General features: G+C 38.2%; 1 protein-coding gene across 4 annotated transcripts in view; it reads right to left on the minus strand.

Annotated features, from left to right (window-relative positions):
* Positions 1 to 5,397, minus strand: part of LOC122526058 (discoidin domain-containing receptor 2-like) — an 81,276-nt gene extending 75,879 nt beyond the window's left edge. For all 4 annotated transcript variants that reach the window (XM_043649202.1, XM_043649201.1, XM_043649204.1 and 1 more), the window contains exon 1: positions 5,226 to 5,397. The gene's annotated coding sequence lies outside the window, so the exon portion shown is untranslated. The remainder of the gene's footprint in view (positions 1 to 5,225) is intronic.
* Between the last annotated feature and the right edge of the window lie 603 nt (positions 5,398 to 6,000).

The following is a 6,000-nucleotide window of genomic DNA, read 5'->3' on the forward strand; positions in this document are numbered from 1 at the left end:
TTCCCTCCCCTCGATTCTATCAATTATCCGAACTTCATGATGGTGATGCTGAATAGTGATGGGAGAAAAAAAAGGGGGGTGGGAAAAGAGGGGAGAACGAATCAGAAGCTTGATCATTATTGCCCAGGGATTTTAACCGTGAATTGCGGTAAAAAAGAATACATGTATATGTGATAGATACATGGGATAATATTACACACGTTTTGCGTAAGTGAGAATGAGAGAACGAGTGTGAAAAAGATAATAAGCGATCTTGTAACGTCGTCGTCGTCGTCGTCGTCGTCGTCATTATAGCATCGTTTGTTATTAAAGGGAAAGGATCCTAAGCGTAAGATCTACTCTTTGACGTGGTAATTTTCCAAGTCGGTGCGTTAGCACGATGCAGTAAACTTCCACATACATTTGAACTTACGCACGCTTACACTTTAAAATACGATCACGTATAGAAGGAGGATGGCGGTTTCTATTTTTCACGAGAATGGGATTTTTACTCTCATACCAATGACCTTTTCCTCTACGCTAACGAACCCCTCGTTAACCATTTCCCCTATTATCCCGTGGTTAACTCGACTTCATCATTTTTTCCTACGTTATTATGAATTCTAACAAGTTATTTCGATCTAATATTTTTTCACCTTTTATTCACGAAATGAGAGAGATTGCTTTCATTTTTCCCCTACTTTAATTATACTTTCTTTTTTTCATTATTTGTGCTCATCAAATATCGACGATTTTTCCATTCGGTGGTAACATAAACGGAGCTCCTCGTCAGCTGGTAAGCCTGTTACGAGTTTGAAAGTGAAGGTGCTTATTACCAAGCTAGATACAGATTAACTCAAGCATATCCAACGCACCTGTCTCAAATTATTTCAGTTTTTTAAATCTTTTGATATATTATTATAATATGTGTATTAGTTATTGCGTTAAATCAATTAAAAGAATTTAATATTCTGAAGAAAAATATAAAATAAAACTTATATATCACGCCATTGACATATCTTTCTTCATCTATCCCCGCAAGCATTTATCTTTCTCATTCGACTCGCAACATAATGGATCTTGTATTATCCACAATATTACTCGGTTACCTGTCTCGAAGGACCTAAATCAATAATGACTTTTCTTTTGAAAATCTTCTTCTATATCGTAATACTATCGCAAATACCAAACAACACAATAGTTTTTCCTTTAAGTGGGTATCACTATTATTTTCTCAATACCTGTTTCTATTCTCGTAGTAAGTAACACTAAACATATACCTGACCAGATCGTCTCGTCCATGCTGAGCAATTAGAAAGCCATTACTTCTCGGTCATGCGTACTCTAGCATGTCTGGTACAGGGTAGAAAAGCGGTAAAGACTCCCACAGAGTTTCCACACCTTTTGAAAGAAGGGATGTGGTCGAGGGTTGGAAATGGATGTCCAGTAATCAGGTGCAGCGAGATTCCCACTGACTTTGAATTCTTTAATACAGTATAGCATATGAAAGATGTATCCTCTCTTTCTCTCTCTCCCTCTCCTTCTACACCTTTTCTCTCTCTCTCTCTCTCTCTCTTTCATTCGTTGACGTCGAGTTGTCATCGTGCCGGTACTCGGCGCCACCCGCTGTTTCGTTTTCATGTTTGGAAGGAGCACGGATAAACGACACTCGAAGGGGAGTCCAAAATTCGATGTTAAGGAAATTTTCTGGCATAAAGATGGACCGTGGTAATAACGTTGATAAAATATCGGCATATTTCTTTTATCTTACGTTTGATCGAAATGTTTTTTTTTTTATATATATATACACACATTGATAAAATTATTCATCCTAGATCAATGAATATAAATAACAAAAGATACGATAATGTAGGATTCGTGAAAAAAATTGGGCCGTTGGACTGACTGGACCGGGACTCGAACCCGGATCTTCCCCTTTCCTATTCCGGATGACTGCTCTTTAACCATCGAGCTATCCAGGGTCCACCGTCCAATCTCCTCACGAATGACTATTTAAGTGTTCGGCTTGGAGGCGCTAGCATCCCACAATAATTAATAATTGGTCGAATTATCTCGTTCTATGAGAATCCTTTGGAAATCATTAGACAAATTTCACATTGTAAAATGATAGAACGAAATGGCAAATGACTGACGACGAAGGGAACAGGAGAAGATATAGTTCGTATGAGAAATACGTGTTCGTTCCCTTTTGTGAAAGCACACGGCGGTTCGACGATGTCGGTCGCGTTAAACTTCACCGTATCCATTCGACTACCACCAGGCATACGTTCATTTCCGAGAAGTTAATATTCAAAATGAACATCAACGATCCCGTGCTCGGTCGCGCTGCCGTTAATCTTCGATGGCATATGGGAGTAGAGCTCGCTTTATTGCGTCCGCGTTAATTATGCAAACGAATAATTAATATTTCGATTACTTCGATGACATCCTCCTACGCCTACGCGGGAATGATGATACCTATTTATTATTCGTATGGAGGATATTGTTGGAATTTAATGCACTAGTTAGGGGAAGAAAATGAATACAGAGTGAACGAGAGAGAAAGAGAGAGTGTAAGAGAGGGGAAGAGAAGGAGAAACAGTCAGGTAAATAGTCATATGATATAAAGGAATCTTTTCACCGCAGAACGATAATAATAAAAAATTCAACAAATTAAACGTTACGTAAAATGTAACAATTAATAATAAACGATTAAAAAAGTACAATCTTTAAATGATTACAAAAAGATATATTTAACGTTTTTCAGGAGATCAACTAAATTACTAAATAACACAAACACTAATACGATTTGAATTATAATATTTTTCTACTTAACGATTATCTTCCTTTATTGTTACTCTTCATTATTTCGTTATATGATTCGTATAAAAAAGGGGAAGGAAAAAATTCACGGCACTTATGAAATAATTCGGTACTTCCGCTTACTTTCTCTCTGTTTCTCTCTCTTGACCGTTAATCCCATTCTTCGTTCTTGTTGAGTTTAAAGTACGTAAGAAAAAGAGAGACAGAGAGAGAGAGAGAGAGAGAGAAAGTGAGGGAAGGATAAAAAGAATAAAGATGGAGAAGGAAGATAGAGAAAAAAAAGATAAAAAAAAGGGAAAAAAGATAAAAGATCGTTGTGAAGCTATAAAGGATCGTTCGCGAGGACGTTGCTCGTCGTCGCAGGGATTAATAATAACTAGACGATAATTTACGACGGCAGTCTTTCGACGGGATAGTCCTCAGGCAGGTAAGTTTCCGATGGAAGAGGTGGTAGGGACGGGGGAGGGGTAAGGGTTGAGAAGGGGACAAGGGGGTACTGCGAGTCCAAGAGACGTCGTAAAACTCGTACGTCGTCTTTCTTTCATAATGAAGATATTATACGGAACTGAGAGTGAAGAATCTCTCGAAGAATATTCGCTCGTAATCGAGATGAGTATCGCATTGACTTTCCATCTTGGATCAATTTGCGACTAAACGATGGATCACGATCTTTTATCCCCCATTCGCGTTCTTCCTCTCTTCCTCTTCCTCTTCCTTCTACATTCGATAATGAATAGAAGCTCATCGCGATGATTAACTCGCTTAAATTAATCATACAAATGGAAAAGTAAAAGAGAGGGAGAGAGAATGATAGTGAAAAAGGAAAGGGAAAGAATGAAAAAAAGAAGAAGAAGAAGGGGGTAAAGTAACATACAGAAAGATAGGATTGTTCTTTCCCACCATCACGGAAATAAACTGTTAGACTTATGAATATATTCATGATATTTTCATCAATATTCAGGACCTACTTTCCCCCGTCGCTCGCGTATCCCATCCGAAATCACGAATATATGACATGGACCGCGTATTTGCGGTTGGATCTCTACGATTAATCAACAAAAATTACTACCGTTTATAACTCAGTTAAAAGCTACTCTTCGTATCATAGATACCTAATCGCATAGATTTGTTTAAGTTAAATATTTGAACCCTGGATAATGTTAATGCATTCGTTATTATAATATAGTACCTGGTGTTACCATCTCATTTGAAGTACTTAAGACTACGTTAGAATGGATACTCGGAAATTCCAGGGTAACTAAGGGTATGGGATAGTGATACTAATCCAGCAAGTTTCTCTGGATTATCCCAAGGAATCGTCCGAGTTGAATAAAAAAGATCACTCGCAACGTCAAACGAAGTAATCCGTTTAACCTGTGCGACCTGGAGTCCTGGGCTTGTGAAGAAACTCAAGGAAAATTCAAAGGTTCTCGAGAAGAGAGCCACTATCACGTCTATCGTCCTAGAAAATCGTCAGGATCACGTCCGGAGATACGCTTGGAGCATTTCCAGTTCTCACCACATTCTATCTCTATTTCTCTCTCTCTCTCTCTCTCTCTCTCTTTCTCTTCTTACTCTTCCTCTTTCCTTCTTTCTCTCTTCCTCTCTCTTTCTCGGTTTTCCTTTTCCGTTTCGCATTCGTCATTGCCTGTTGCGTTATTTTGGCCCGTATGGTTGTGTACACTTCCGCGGGAAAGGAAGAATAATATCCATCTTTGGGGGAGAAAGATTTAAAGGAGGGTAGGGTATACGCGTAATGTCCTCCTACAGCTCGTTTCTCACTAATAGATGGCCTCTTCCTTTTCCACATGACCTCACCAGTTCCTCGAGTAGCAGGAAATTAGCAAGTCTTAGGAACAGATCCCAACTACTAATCGCCAACGTGCTTCTCCCTCTACGATCCCTCTGGGACACCTCTACCGGTCTTTCCAAACAAACTTCATTTCCCTTTTCCTTCTTTTTTTATCCGACCTTCTTCTTCCGTCTCTCTTCAATCACCTTCACTCACGAGGGGTGACTCAAGGGATACTTTGACGTTATCTAACTCATAAAATCGTCCTTTTATCGAAACGATCGGCTTTTCGTCAGATGATTAAGAAAAATACGTGCTACGTTATTTCCGTGATACTTTCAAGGAAATCTCGAAAGTAGAAGGATTTAAGGGATGCTATTTCTTAATGGAAACGTTACGCGAATTTATGAGGGAAGAATTTTATCCATCCTTTATGGATTGAATTTTTTTTTTATCTTTTTCTTACAGACTCGTTAATGAGAAATAACAACTTTCTCGTATTTCCCACCCCAATGTATTTTCACTCTAAGGGATAATAAAATGGAAACGTTTAAACGATCCTACAAAATATTTCTTCTAATTATCACTCGTAGAACACACTTTCATTTTTAACGCAATTCTGTATGCTCACCTTGTTAACTGTTATCCACATGAGAGCCGTCAGCAAATGCACGCGTAACACACACGGATAGATCACGAACTTGTAGATCATCGAATATCACACGAGCGTTTTATATTTGTTTGTTATATGTTTACTTCTCTCCCCTTTGTTTATTTATTATCTCGTTCGAACGTATTTATTTTTAAATATAAAATTCACTTGCCGTTAAAATGAATATAAATAAACACTTTTTCCTAATCACAACAATTATTTTCTTATACACTGTTAAATGAAGTTTCTTTTTAAAAAATATTAACTACACAGTACCAACTCCTTCTCCATTAGTTAACTCGCAAATATTCATAGAAAAATAAATCACAGCTTAATATAATCTTGCTTTGTTGTTTGTTTATTTGTGTTTGTTTTTCTGTATATATAAAAAAAAAAGAAATTATTTTGTTCACGTTCAAACTATTGTCCCTTAGATCCCGGTACCACCGAATTTCGTTTTCCTGAAAATAGCTTATTTTTTTGTTTATTTTTTGTTTTATTTTTTTTTATTTTATTTCGGCGCGACGGGCACGCGAGATCGAAAATGATCGCGAAGGTTGGAAGAAATACTTCGATATAAACGACACGCAAAAAGGGTCACCGTACCGTCACGGCGCCACGGCACTAACTGACAGTCCGTCGAGAGTCTCCGGTTGGTCGAAGCGACCTCGGAGGAGAGACTCGTGCCATCAGGAGTAGGGATAAAGCCAGTAAAAGAGGGGAGTAAACCTCACTCTCTGGCACGAGACCCTCT

Source organism: Polistes fuscatus, unplaced genomic scaffold, assembly GCF_010416935.1.
Source record: "Polistes fuscatus isolate 324 unplaced genomic scaffold, CU_Pfus_HIC Scaffold10, whole genome shotgun sequence".
Classification (NCBI taxonomy): Eukaryota; Metazoa; Arthropoda; class Insecta; order Hymenoptera; family Vespidae; genus Polistes; species Polistes fuscatus.